This window comes from Pongo abelii, chromosome 7 (assembly GCF_028885655.2).
Source record: "Pongo abelii isolate AG06213 chromosome 7, NHGRI_mPonAbe1-v2.0_pri, whole genome shotgun sequence".
In the NCBI taxonomy this organism is placed as follows: domain Eukaryota; kingdom Metazoa; phylum Chordata; class Mammalia; order Primates; family Hominidae; genus Pongo; species Pongo abelii.
Window position 1 is genome coordinate 20,880,750 of NC_071992.2, and position 13,378 is coordinate 20,894,127.

The window sequence follows — 13,378 nt, forward strand, 5'->3', positions numbered from 1 at the left end:
GGTTTCACCCCCATCTTTCCTTGGAAGTTTCTCTTGACCTCTTTTCAAGGTCTCCACATGGCCTCATCTCAGCAGCATGAAACACAATTAACCCTTCAGTTTTCTATGACATGAAAACCTCTGCTCACCACTCTGGTCACGCCTTCTGTGTTCCTTTGCAAGATCCAGGACTTACATTCAATGGTCTCTACTAGTTTGGCTATACTGGTTGTTAAACAGTGAAATATTTCATACTGATTGTAAATAGTTACCATCCTGAGCCACCTTACCCCACCTCTCCTCCTATCTTGGCCCCTTCTCTGGGACCCTGCTAAACATTTGCTTCATCTAGCAACTAAAGAGTTATGCCCCCAAAGCAGAGGGCCTCCTGGACCCCAAATAGGTTATAAGGACAGCTATTAGTGAAGTAAATTCCAAAACCATGATGAGATACCACTATACATTTATTAGAATGGCAGAAAAGAAAAAGAAAATATCAAACACTGGCAAGGATGTGGAGAAACTAGCTCTCTCATACATTGCCGGTGGGAGTGCAAAACGACAGGGCCACTCTAGAAAACAGTTTGGCAGCTATTTATAAAAGTTAAACATATGCTCATCATATGACCCAGCAATCCCCCTCCTATTTTCCCTAGAGAACTGAAAACTTCCATTCACACAAAAACCTCTACATGACCACTTACAGCAGCTCTATTCATAATCACCAAAACTTGAAAACAACTAAAATGTCTTTCAAAGGATGAATGAGTAAACAAACTAAGGGTCACCTGTAAGTGGAATATTCAGTAGCAGAAAGGAACAAACTGTTGATACATGAAATAACTTGGTTGAATCTCAAAATCATTGAGATTTGCTGAGTGAAAGAAACAAGTCTCAGTGGGTTATGTACTTTATGGTTTCGTCTGTTTTGATATTCTTGAAAACACAAAACTACAGCGATGAGGAACAGATTAGTGGTTTCCAGGGATTATGGGTGGGGAGAAAGTATAAGTATAAAGGGATAGCATTAATGAGTTGTTTTGGGTGATATAACAGTTCTGTTTCCTGATTTTGGTGGTAGTTGTACAAATTTATATAAACATTTGTAATATAATCTATAATGTAAAACTATATGATATATTACATTATGATACATAATATATAATAGCATATACAATATAAATATATAAAATTTATATATAATTTACATACATTTATATTATATGTGTGTTAAAATTCATAGACCTGTACATACACACACACAGACACAAGTCAATTTTACTGTATGATAATTTTTTTTAAAAAGTATTGTCTACCCTACCACCTAGGGCCAACTTAAATTCTACCTGTATCTCTTCCGTTTCCCTGAATTGGGTGATTAAGCACATTGTACAAAAGTTTCTTGAAGTTTGGAGATGTTTCTGGAAATTAGAGAACAGTGCCAGCTCCTTATCTAACTATTTTTGACGGTTAGTGGCTCATCAGTACCTAGGCCTGTAAGGTGAGAGGGAGCCATCACGTGGAGCACCTTGGAAAGAGGAAGTGAGGATGTTGCCATTGTTCTCCATGGCTTTGGAAATCAAGGCAAATATTCAGCTGGTTTCTGTGACCCAAGTGAGGTTAATTGAAGGATGGGCTCCCATAGCTGGCCCTCGCGTTCACTCTGCAAAGCAGAGCTGCCCAACCTGAAGAGATATAGCATATATGGCTGGCAAGAGCCACAGAAAAGATTGACTGTCCCCCAGTGATCTTTTGGGCTGGTTAGCCGTATTGAGGCCGAATGCTGCACATGGAAATTCCTTATGCCATCCACACAGAAATCTCCATTTTAGCAGAGACATGAAAAGCAGAATAACGAGAAGTCACGGGAAAGTCTCTCCATCCAAATAACACCCAGTTGTGGCTGAGTCTGGCTCACAGTGCCAGGAATCAAACCAGGAAATGGTGCCACAACAGGGGCCAGCAAAGGAGTGACCACACCCAGGCTTCTCAACTCCTTAGACCCCCTTTACCTGCGTAGGAAGATGTCCCTCTAGCCTCCAGCTCTGTTGTTACTTCTGCGGATGATGGAACTCAAAGGAAAAAAAGGAGAGCTCATGAGAAGCACAAGGAAAGCAGGGTACACCAAGCTCTGAAACACACTATTTCCAGCAGCACCAGTAGCAGCTGGTGCAGAACAAAACACTAGCCCGAGCAATCTAAACTTTTAGAAAAGTCTAAGATTTAAACCAGTATCAGGTGGGACCAAAGTACTTTATTGGGTAAGATCAGATCCGTCCTTCTCCTACCCCGTGCCTAGACAGGGAGATTATGAGAGCAAAAGTTTGCTATCAGTTAGTCAAGAAATTAAAAAAAATTCTATGTTTGTAAAGCACTGAGTTGAGACCTTTAATCATTCCCACAAGAGAAAGAAGAATGGTTAGAAAATAAATTGTAAAGATAAAGGAGACAGGAAACAAACAATTCACAGAAAGTTCAAGGACTTTCTCTGGGATCATTTTCTTTTTTCCCAACCTGCCAGGGTGCCCTTCGGCTCCATCTGCCCAGCCTCCTCTCCAAGGCACCTACCAGGCTCTGTCTTCTATAACCATGGGAACTTCTGGCTTTGCTCTGTGCAGAGAGCTGCATCCCCAGCAATGGGGCAGGACCTGAAAATCAATGGATTAGCAAGCATGCATGGGCTGCTGTCAAATCTGGGCTTGAAATAAGTGCTTTTGACAAAAGTCCACCCTTAAATGTCACTGACCTTTCAAATGACAACCTTTATGTCATATTATGTAGGAAGGGCCCTAGCTCTGAAAATCCAGGATTTTGCTGAGATGCAGTTTCTCCTCTTCCTTACTTGTGAATAACATCAGCTGAAGGAAGTGAATACATTTTAAAGTTTTGGAATTTAAGGATTATGTGGTTTCAGGTGACTAGAAGAAAACTGAAAAAGAGAAAAAGCTTTAAAAGTGAAATGAGTTTCCAAGAAACAGTTTTAGGAACATTTGAGCAGAGATTTTGTTATCAATACCTCCTGTTTACCAATATATAGGTATCTACAGTTTACTTTTAGGATTACTGATTTCCTTATATCTGTAACCACAGAGGTCTATAGATCTTATATATAGCTCCAGTCTAACATATTAATGTCTCAGTCTGGACAACATAGCAAGACCCCAACTCTTCAAAAAACAAAAAGCTAGCCAGATGTGGTGGCACACACCTGTAGTCCCAGCTACTCAGGAGGCTGAGATGGGAGGATTGCTTGAGCCCAGCAGTACAAGGCTGCAGTGAGCCATGATTGCACCACTGCACTCCAGCCTGGGCAACAGAGTGAGACCCCATCTCAAACAACAACAACAACAGCAACAAATGTCAATAGATCTTGGCAGTGTGAAATATGCCTCCATGCCAAAGTCTAATCAATAATTCTTCCACTGTTATACCTGTTTTCCACTGACAGGATGGACTTCTTCTTTATTATTGCCTCAATTATAAAGTTAACTGAAGGGGGAAAGAAGGAAGTGAAAGATGAGACATGGAAGCAACCAGTCATGCAAGGGCACAAGGTTTAAAAATGGCAAGTGGCTTTGACGGTGCCCATCCCTGGTTATCTAGGCATCTTCTTTGGCAGGGTAACAACAGCCCCCTTGTTGAAGGCTCCTGGCTCCTACATTCTCTGACCGGCCCTTTCTTTGACTTCTTTCAGCCAGCCACAAAACACAGTGGGGCACATTCATTAGCCAGGGTTTCCTTCACAGCCTTGGCTTGCTCCACGGGCATCAGCCAGGTGCCAGCCTTCACCAGCAGCATCTGCTTGTGCCTCATTTATCCTCACCCCTTCCCATTTTCCTATAACTACACAGACTGCTTAAAAAGAAATATATAAAATCGTAGTTGACTCCTTGAAAATAAGCACAAACACTCATGCACGTGCACACACAGCCACACCACATTGAGAAAACAAACAAGCAAAAAAGATGAAGTCATTCAGTTGGTCAAGATCCTTATAATTAGAGAATAAAAATAAAAATATTTTGGGAAATTTAAAAAGGACATGGTGAAAAATTTAATCATTGGCGACAAGACAAAACAAAACACACTATTATTAACAAAATGACTCAACCCACAAGTATGTCGATTGCAAATATTGTGCTTGAATCAGGAGCAGACAGGTATTACTATCTTGTTTGTTTGCTGGTGAACTTGTTAAATCATGCATTTAAAAAAAAAAATCACTTCCCGGCCAGGTGCAGAGGCTCATGCCTGTAATCCCAGCACTTTGGGAGGCCAAGGTGGGCGGATCATGAGGTCAGGAGTTCAAGACCACTCTGACCAATGTGGTGACCCTGTCTCTCTAAAAATACGAAAATTAGCCAGGTGTGGTGCGGTGTGCCTGTAATCCCAGCTACTCAGAAGGCTGAGGCAGGAGAATCGCTTGACCCCAGGAGGCGGAGGTTGCAATGAGCCGAGATCGTGCCACCCTACTCCAGCCTGAGCGACAGAGTGAGACTCCATCTAAAAAAAAAAAAAATCACTTCCCAGAATTTACACACACGATGAACCCAGCTTAGAATGTTCTCCTTCTTCTTCTTATCCTTATTTTAGCTCATCTTCCTTCAAGGTCATGTCCTATCTTCTACCTAAACTTCCTGACAACTTTCCCTCCCCATCTGGGTAAAATTTATTACACCCAATTGTATTGATTATCTGTCTGGCTAATTTGTCCTCCAAGTGCCTTCCCAATGAAACTGTGAACTCTTTGAGGCCATTCTTCATTTTCTAGACTTCTCTTACTTCCTTTATGGCACCTAGTTCATGCAGGACACAAGTAAACTCAATCAGTGGTTTAAATATTCAAGCTGATGGCTACACAACGTATTCCTACCAATAAGCAACTGAGCAAAAATGCTAACTAAGGACATAGAATTAGAGGGATGTTTGAATAGCAGAAGCGGCGGGGTCTCAGTTAATTTATGGAATCCTGGCAGTCAAACATTGAGGCAGACTGGTGTTCCTCTCGGTGTGTTTTGCAGTTGGGATAGAAAGGTGAATAAAACGCTGTCTGTTACATTAGAATGCTTACAGTTGATGGGGTGATCATCAAGTCCAAACCCCATTTTGCAGATGAGGAAACTGAAACTCAGAAGAGTAGAGACTTGTTCAAGTCACGCAGTTAAGACCAACAAAAGACCACTGTTTCCCCAGTTAACTCCACGACACAGCATCTACACAGTTTTTGTCGTATATGAATAACAACCGTTCAATTCCTAATGCTTTTTCTACTTAAATCATTTTAAAAACAATCTTTAGATTTATTATTAATAAAGGGAAAACCAGTATTATTTTCTATAAGTAAAAGACACATACTAATATGCTTTAAAGTAGATGCAGCAGTAGATTTAAAGTATTTTAATTTCTAAAATAAAAATAATAGAAGTTGTGTTATCACTTAAAGCCCACATTTTTGGGAAACGTTACATTACATCAAAATCCATATTGACCAAAATCAGGTAGATTAGCATGCATTTCATGTAAGATGTTACTACAGACATGTGATCACTCACGTATGAAAAATCAATCTTTTTGCAGAAATCACATCTAGCTGATTTGATCTGTTTTACCTCAAATGCAAAAGAAAAGAAAACTCAAAAATGGTCAAGAAAAAAATGTCTATTCAAAAGTGAAGGTGCCGATAGGTATTTGGTAATAAAAAAAAAGAAGAAATTAATTAGAAGACATGCGTGAGACAGCTGGACTTGAAGAATACAGATTTAATTAGTGTAGAAAGGCAGAGAAAAACAGCACCAGTTTCTAACTGTTATTTGAAATTTGCTAAAATCAGAGTTGACAGTTCCATTGAGTCTGTAAGATGCACCTGTTCTCTGTAGGGAAAACACTGTAGTTTCTGAATACAGGACAATCAATCTTTTATTAACCTGGGTATTTTCTAAATTGGGAACTCTGGTTAGCTGATTTTAATAGCAGCTTACCAAGAGTTAACCAATTTATTAGCTAACCAAAATATTTCAATTTTAACTGACATTGTTAAAATCATCTTTTGAAAATATGAAGGAATAATTTTCTGCCAGAGGTAGTACAGAATAGCAAATGTAATGTCACATTTCTTTACATATTTGTGATAATTGTGGTGGCTCAGGCTAAATCTAGATTTTTAAATGCTTTCGATTTCCTTAGGGCCTATCACGGACTGGCCCTCTGTTTTCCTTACACAACCCCGCGATCTGATTCTCACTACATTGCAGTGAGACAGGCATTACCATCCCTGTTGTGCAGATGAATGAATGTAGCTATCAAGAAATTAAATATTAATAGCATGTCCAGAGATCAATAGCGAGTGTAGTAAAGACTTTTACCCAGGTCCACCTGGTTTCCAAGTTCATGTCCTTCTTCCCTAGAAGTGTGGTAGTGCATCAGAATTGGAGGACACAGAATCCTGGCCCGAAGGTGCATAGTCAGAATGGGATTCCTTAGTCTTAAAATAAGAGTTGTTTTTTATTTTATTTTTTATTTTTAGCATCTTATAATCTGGCAATTTCCTTGAAGGCTTAGATACAGCACAAAAAAGAAATTCAAGGCCGGGCACAGTGGCTCAGACCTGTAATCCCAGCACTTTGGGAGGCCGAAGTGGGTGGATCACTTGAGGTCAGGAGTTCGAGACAAGCCTGACCAACATGGTGAAACCGTATCTCTACTAAAAATACAAAAATTAGCCAGGCGTGGTGCTGCCCACCTGTAATCCCAGCTACTCAGGAGACTGAGGCTGGAGAATCACTTAAACCTGGGAGGCAGAGGTTGCAGGGAGCCAAGATCGTGCTGCTGCTCTCCAGCCTGAGTGACAAAGTGAGACTTTGTCTCAAAAAAAAAGAAATAGCAACAACAACAAAAAGAAATTCAAGTAAACTGAGAACTCCAAGTAGCTGAATTCTAGTTAATTAAGATTTAATAGCATGTAATTCCTAATAATTAAAGACACCTCTAGCGTGTACCTAAATAGAGTAATATTAGACATGAGAATGCTTAAATGGCTTCTTTTTTCTCCTTTTTTGATTCGTTTCTTAAAAAATATTTTTAATTATTATTTTAACTATGTTATTTTAATTATTTATTTTTAACTGTTATTTACATAATAGTCATACCTATTTATGGGGTAAATGCGATATTTTGATACAAGCATACAATGCGTAATGATCAAATGAGCGTCACTGGGGTAGTCATCACCTCAAGCATTTATCATTTCTTTGTGTTAGGGACATTCCAATGGCTTCTTTTCAAGTAAAGGGAGAAACATTCTAATAATACTGACAGAATCTAAACGCTGCTCAGCAAATTAATCTTCTGAATGTTATGAGGTCCCCCCTAGCGAAAAATGTCCAAGATGAACCTTTCTGAGTTATGCTTTAAAAATGTTAGGAATAAAATTCTTCCCACCCAGCATTCTAGTATTGCTTCATTATTTGGTCTAAACATGAAATTCCAGGAATTAAAAACAAGAACTTGCTAGAATTATTTGGTCTAAACATGAAATTCCAGGAATTAAAAACAAGAACTTGCTAGAATCAATGCCTTTGTGATTTAGCTTGAAGTAAAGCAGTGAACATTTACTTTCATTGTATTAAATAAACTTTATAGGAGGCCATTGTTTTGGACTGAGCTCCTGCACTAGGTCCCAACAGAACAGACCAAACCAAAATGGAGTCATTCATGTTAAGTGCCACATAATTAAACTAAACTTTAAAATGGGCTAGTTTTCCAAAAAACAGGAGATTCACAGCAACCACTAGGAAGGGGTCCAGTTTACCTGAGCCAGCATAAGGAAGTCCCCTCTGTTTTAACCCTATAAGGAAAGTAACTTTGTAATAACCAGTCTGCTTTTTGTTCCTTGTGTCTGCTTTCTTCCATCTTTTTCTGCCTATAAAACTCTGAGGGGAAAAAACACAAATTACGTTTTTTTTTCCTGCTCTTACCATAACAATAATAATCCATACAGAAGATTTCTGTGACCAAACGTGTGTGTGGTGGGAAGTTTCTCCTCTTTCTCCCCATCACCAAGTAAACAATCACCTCTGTGGTGGACATCAGCTGGGTGTCCTCCAATTAAATTCTGATACTATCTACCTGGAGATAGCGTCAGATTCCCACAGCTCGAGGGCTCAGTCTGACAAGACTGCATCCCCTGACCCTCGTCACCAGACACCAGTTTTATGTCTGGACCTCCAGAATTTCTGACAGATCAGCTTCAAGTTAGGGTTCCCACGATCCCCTCTTTGGGTTTGATTAATCTGCTGGAACAGTTCACAGAATTCAGGGAAACACGTTCACTGGTTTATTACAAAGGGTATTACAACCTATACATAGGAAGAGATGCACAGGGCAAGGCACGTGGTAAGGGGCATGGATCTCCCATCCCTTACCCAGGCATGCCACTCTCCAGGAACCTCCATGTGTTCAGCTATCCAGAAGTTGCCCAAGCCCTATCCTTTTGAGTTTTTATGAGGGCTTCATTATACTGGCATAATTGATTAAAACACTGGTCACTGATGATCACTTTAACCCTCAGCCCCTCTCCCATCCCCAGAGGTTGGGGGGTGGGGCTGAAAGTCTCAACCCTCTAATCCTGCCTTGATCCTTCTGGTGACCCCCTCCAATCCGAAGCCACCAGCCATGAGTCAACTTGTTAGCATACAAAAAGACCACTTTGGAAATTCTAAAGATTTTAAGAGTTGTATGCTGGGAAATGGGTTTGAAGACCAAATAAATATTTCACAATAACACAAAAACCCACCTCCTTTGATCAAGTCATGGCAGCACCTTTCTAAATCCTTAGATGGGATGCTGCCCAATTCATGAATTGCTAATAAAAGCCAACTGGATCTTTAAACTAAATTTGTTGAATTTTTAAAAACAGTTCCCACCTGGTAGATACTAGTTAGAATGTCATTAAAACCATTACAGAATTTTATAACTTAAGGCTTATTAGAAAATTTGATTACACAATCCATCTCAGTTCTGAGAAAATTTTTCTTTAAAGAAATTTTAATTCTAACAAACCTTTATACCTCTGGCTGGATGTAGGCCATTTTGTCTCCCTCTTTTTTGAATTAGAAAGTAGCTTGTTTTTTCTTTCACCAACACACTACCATCTTAGGGAGCAGAGGCTCAACCAATAAATGCCCTCCCAAGTTTACACAACCAGTTGACACTTTCTTCCAGGGTGCTTTTGCACAGTACATCAGGTACTGCAGAGTCTGACTCAATCTTTATCTCCAGACTCATCCAGCTTCTCGTCTACTCCACAGTCAATACAGAACCTGGTGTGCAGCTACCTGTACTCATATTCAGAGGTTATCTCCAACTAGTTGTGAGCCTTGGGGATGTTTTTACTTCGTATGCCTTGATTTCTTTTGTCTATAAAGTAGAAACAATAATAGAATCTATCTGATGTTGTTCTTTCAAAGATTAAATGAAATAATGCACATAACATGCCCACCCACCCATAATAAATGCTCAATAAATGTTACCTTATACTATTAGCCTGGAAGTCACTTCTGGCAGGAAGTTTTCCTAACCATGAAAACCAGGCTGGGTGCCCCAATTATTCATTTCCATAGCATCTTGACATTCTTGGGGACACTCATCCTTTTTTAAATTATTTATTCAATGACTGTCTTTTCAGTCAGATTATAAACACCTCAAAGAAAAGCCTTATGACTATTATTATTAGCTATAATCACAGCGTCTAGCACAGAGCCTAACAATGAGTATTTATTAAATGAGTGAAAGCTATTTACCAAAGATGTAAGACTGATGAGCTCTTTGGGCAGACTGTCATTTAAAAAAATTGATCAGTTTGCAGGAACTGTAAACTGAGAGAAATCGGTATTGTGCTGTGCCTTCGTTTGTGAGATAAGTCAGAGGAAAATATGACAGTAATAGTAACTAATAGTAACTACAGTAATGCTACCTGAAATTTCCATGCCCTCTTGCACTGTACAGTATGTTCATATCTATCATTCTAGCTCAGGCTCACAGAATCTGAGAGTTGGGAAGAAATTCAAGAGTCACCTCATCCAAGTCTTCATTTCAGGGATAAGGAAATGGAAAGACATCATTGCACCAAGAGTCATTGCATTCTCCAAGACGCCTCCCACAGAAGGCACCAGAATAGCCCTTGGACTCTGACCATGTGTTCTTTGAACGAAAAAGTTCAAATCATAACTCTCTGAGTACAACTCGAACAGCTTGTGAAAGGATGGGAAATCCAACATAAGTGGGCTGGTAGAACCAGAAGGCGGAACCACAATTGGGTGGTCCAGGCACAGAGGCTTCCCAGGGTGTCACAAGCCAGCAGCAAGGGGTGTCACTCAAGGCTCAGGATGGGAGCTGTTGTCTTATGAACTGCAGGGAGCCACAGCAGGGGTCAACGAAGCAGGCAGGAGCTGTTCTCCAGAGACCCACAGCAGTTGCCTCTGCATGACTCATTTCCTCCCACTGGAGCCAACTGGGTGACTACTGGGCTTATCAAACCCAGCCCTCTGGACCTTTTTCTGGCCACCTTGGAGGAATGTTCCTGGCATATCTACCCATGCCCTCTATCTTTTCAGCTAACGGCAGCTATCTCCCTTTAACTTTCCAACATGGGATCCTTGAGGATACGAAGGAAAATCCCTCCATCAGTCAGGCACATGGGAAGTGATTTCTGATCAAGATGTGGAAGAGAATGATTTTCCATATGCCTGAAAGTTCAACCCAGTTCATCAGTTCACAGCTCAGGTCTGTGTGCTGGGAATACAGGACTGGCTACACAATCCCTTGGTTTTGGCTCCCCTGCAGCCCGCATAGAGGTGATATCTGCCAGAGTCCCCAGAACGCATGAGAAGAGGACACAGCCCCTTGAGATCCTTAGCGATGGTGGAATTGACATGGGGGAAGCTAAGGCTGGGGACTTAAAAAAAAACAGATTCAGATGGCTTTTCTTCTCACTTTACTCTTCCTCCTCTTTTTTTTTTTTCCTTTTCAAGACAGGGTTCACGCTGTTGCCCAGGCTGGAGTGCAATGGCATGATCCTGGCTCACTGTAGCCTCGACCTTCTGGGCTTGAGAGATCCTCCTGCCCCAGCCTCCTGACGAGCTGGGACTACAGGTGTACAACACAATGTCTGGATAATTTTGTTTTTTGTAGAGACAAGGTTTCACTATGTTGTCTAAGCTGGTCTTGAAGTCCTGGCCTCAAGCAATCCTTCCACCTCGGCCTCCCAAGGTGCTGGGATTACTTTTGTGAGCCATTACGCTCATCTTCCTCTTCCCTTTTGATAGCAAGGGGTGGCAGGACAAAGAACTGACACGTCCTTGCGATAGTTTGCTGAGAATGATGAGTTAATGGGTGCAGCACACCAACACGGCACATGTATACATAGGTAACAAACCTGCACATTGTGCACATGTACCCTAGAACTTAAAGTATAAAAAAAAAAAAAAAAAAAGAACTGACACATTAGACCAGGGATGTGCTTGGTGCTGCGATGTACAGGCCATCTGCAGTTGGGCTGGCTCTGACTGTGCGAAAAATGGAGTTGCTTTTAAATCGCCCACATCTGCTTCCTTTCAAGGGGTGGCCTGGAAAGGTGAACAGTCCAGCAAGTCCCTTCTACCATCCCCTGTCACTTTGGCTCCCCTCCCCCAAATCCTTATTATGCTTCATAATTCTATAGAAATACCTCAGCTTCCATCATACCCAACTCACAGTTCTGATGGGGCTATTCAAACTAATGTCAAGCTAACACAGGGCAAGTTGTTTTAAACTTCTAAATTCAGCAGAAGAATAGCCACCCAGTGCGGTAATTATTTACTTTCAGCAGCTTGAATGCAAATGTCATTAAATCTTTACAATGGTTCTCATAAATGCTATTCATTTTCATCCGCAGTTTCAAAGAATTACACAGGGGAGTTTTAAAATTTAATATAACAATAAATCTTATTTGGGCTGTGGGATCCACTGGCCTATAAAAGCTGAGTAAGGCAGTTTCCACAAGGGCCTAGCTTGCTTGAAATAACTTCAGAACAAAACACCATTCTTCCAACGGGGGAAGGGAAAGGAAAAGGAATAGAATTGGAAGAGGGGGCCAGCCAAGTTGACAGTCACTAGACTCTCTAAAAGTGCTTGGGCAGAAGCTGAATTTATGCAAAATTTAGCAGATTATGCACCCATTACATGTACATCTGTGCAAACGTGGATCTTCCTTTCTAGTAAGGGAGATAAGATTTGTACATAAATACTTGAAACTGTGTTGAAAGTGATAGCATCATCATCATGATAATACCTACGATTTAGTGAGAACGTTTTCTACAATGTGCAGGAAGTAGCTAAGGGCTTCGAATCTTTTATAAAAAGAATGTTCACAACAACTAAAGAGTACAAAGAAAGTGAGGCTCAGAGAAGTTAAGGAATTTGCCCTGAATCACTCAGCTAGCTGGACTTCAAAACCAGAACTGACTCTAAACTAAGGTTGTCAGATAAAATACAGGACACCAGTTACATCTGGTGCATTTCAGATAAACAACAAATATTCGTGAGCTTAAGTATCTCCCCAATATTGCTATTTTTATTTGTGAAATCTGGCAGTTCTACACAAACTCATCTTAAAAAGCTTTTCTTTTTTTTCTTTTTTTTTTTTTTGAGACAGAGTCTCACTCTGTCACCAGGCTGGAGTGCAGTGGCACGATCTCAGCTCACTGCAACCTCCACCTCCAGAGTTTAAGCGATTCTCCTGCCTCAGCCTCCAGAGTAGCTGGATTAGGAGAGGTTTCTTCTGGTTAGCAGTGTCACAAAATAGACTGTTGCCCATAGCTCTGGGTACTCAATCCCTATTTCAGATGAATTGTTATGGCTACGAGAGGCATAAAGACTTACAGAAAATTGTCCTGTAGATAGTATTTGTTTTTAATGTGATATGCCTAGCAAGGTTTAAACATTTTATTTTCCTGCACTCCAACAGCAAAATCATTTGGAGCATTCACTTTCAAAATATACATATTGATTTATGACTGATATATTTATACTATTGTATTAGTATGTCATGTGCAAAAAAAAAAAAAACCCAACAAAAATAAAGCTAGAGAGGCAAGATATAAAAATATAAACAGTTGGGAGGCCGAGGTTGGTGGATCACCTGAGGTCAGAAGTTCAAGACCAGCTTAACCAACATGGTGAAACGCTATCTCTACTAAAAATACAAAAAAATTAGCCAGGCTTGGTGGCACAAGCCTGTAAACCCAGCTACATGGGAGGCTGAGGCAAGAGAATCGCTTAAACCTGGGAGGTGGAGGTTGCAGTGAGCTGAGATAGTGCCACTGCACTCTAGCATGGGAGACAAAGTGAGACTCTGTCTCAAAAA

The 13,378-nt window shown here is 40.6% G+C and overlaps 1 protein-coding gene across 3 annotated transcripts in view; it reads right to left on the minus strand.

Annotated features, from left to right (window-relative positions):
• PSD3 (pleckstrin and Sec7 domain containing 3) overlaps window positions 1-13,378 on the minus strand; it is a 727,754-nt gene that overhangs the window by 551,130 nt on the left and 163,246 nt on the right. The window lies entirely within an intron of this gene.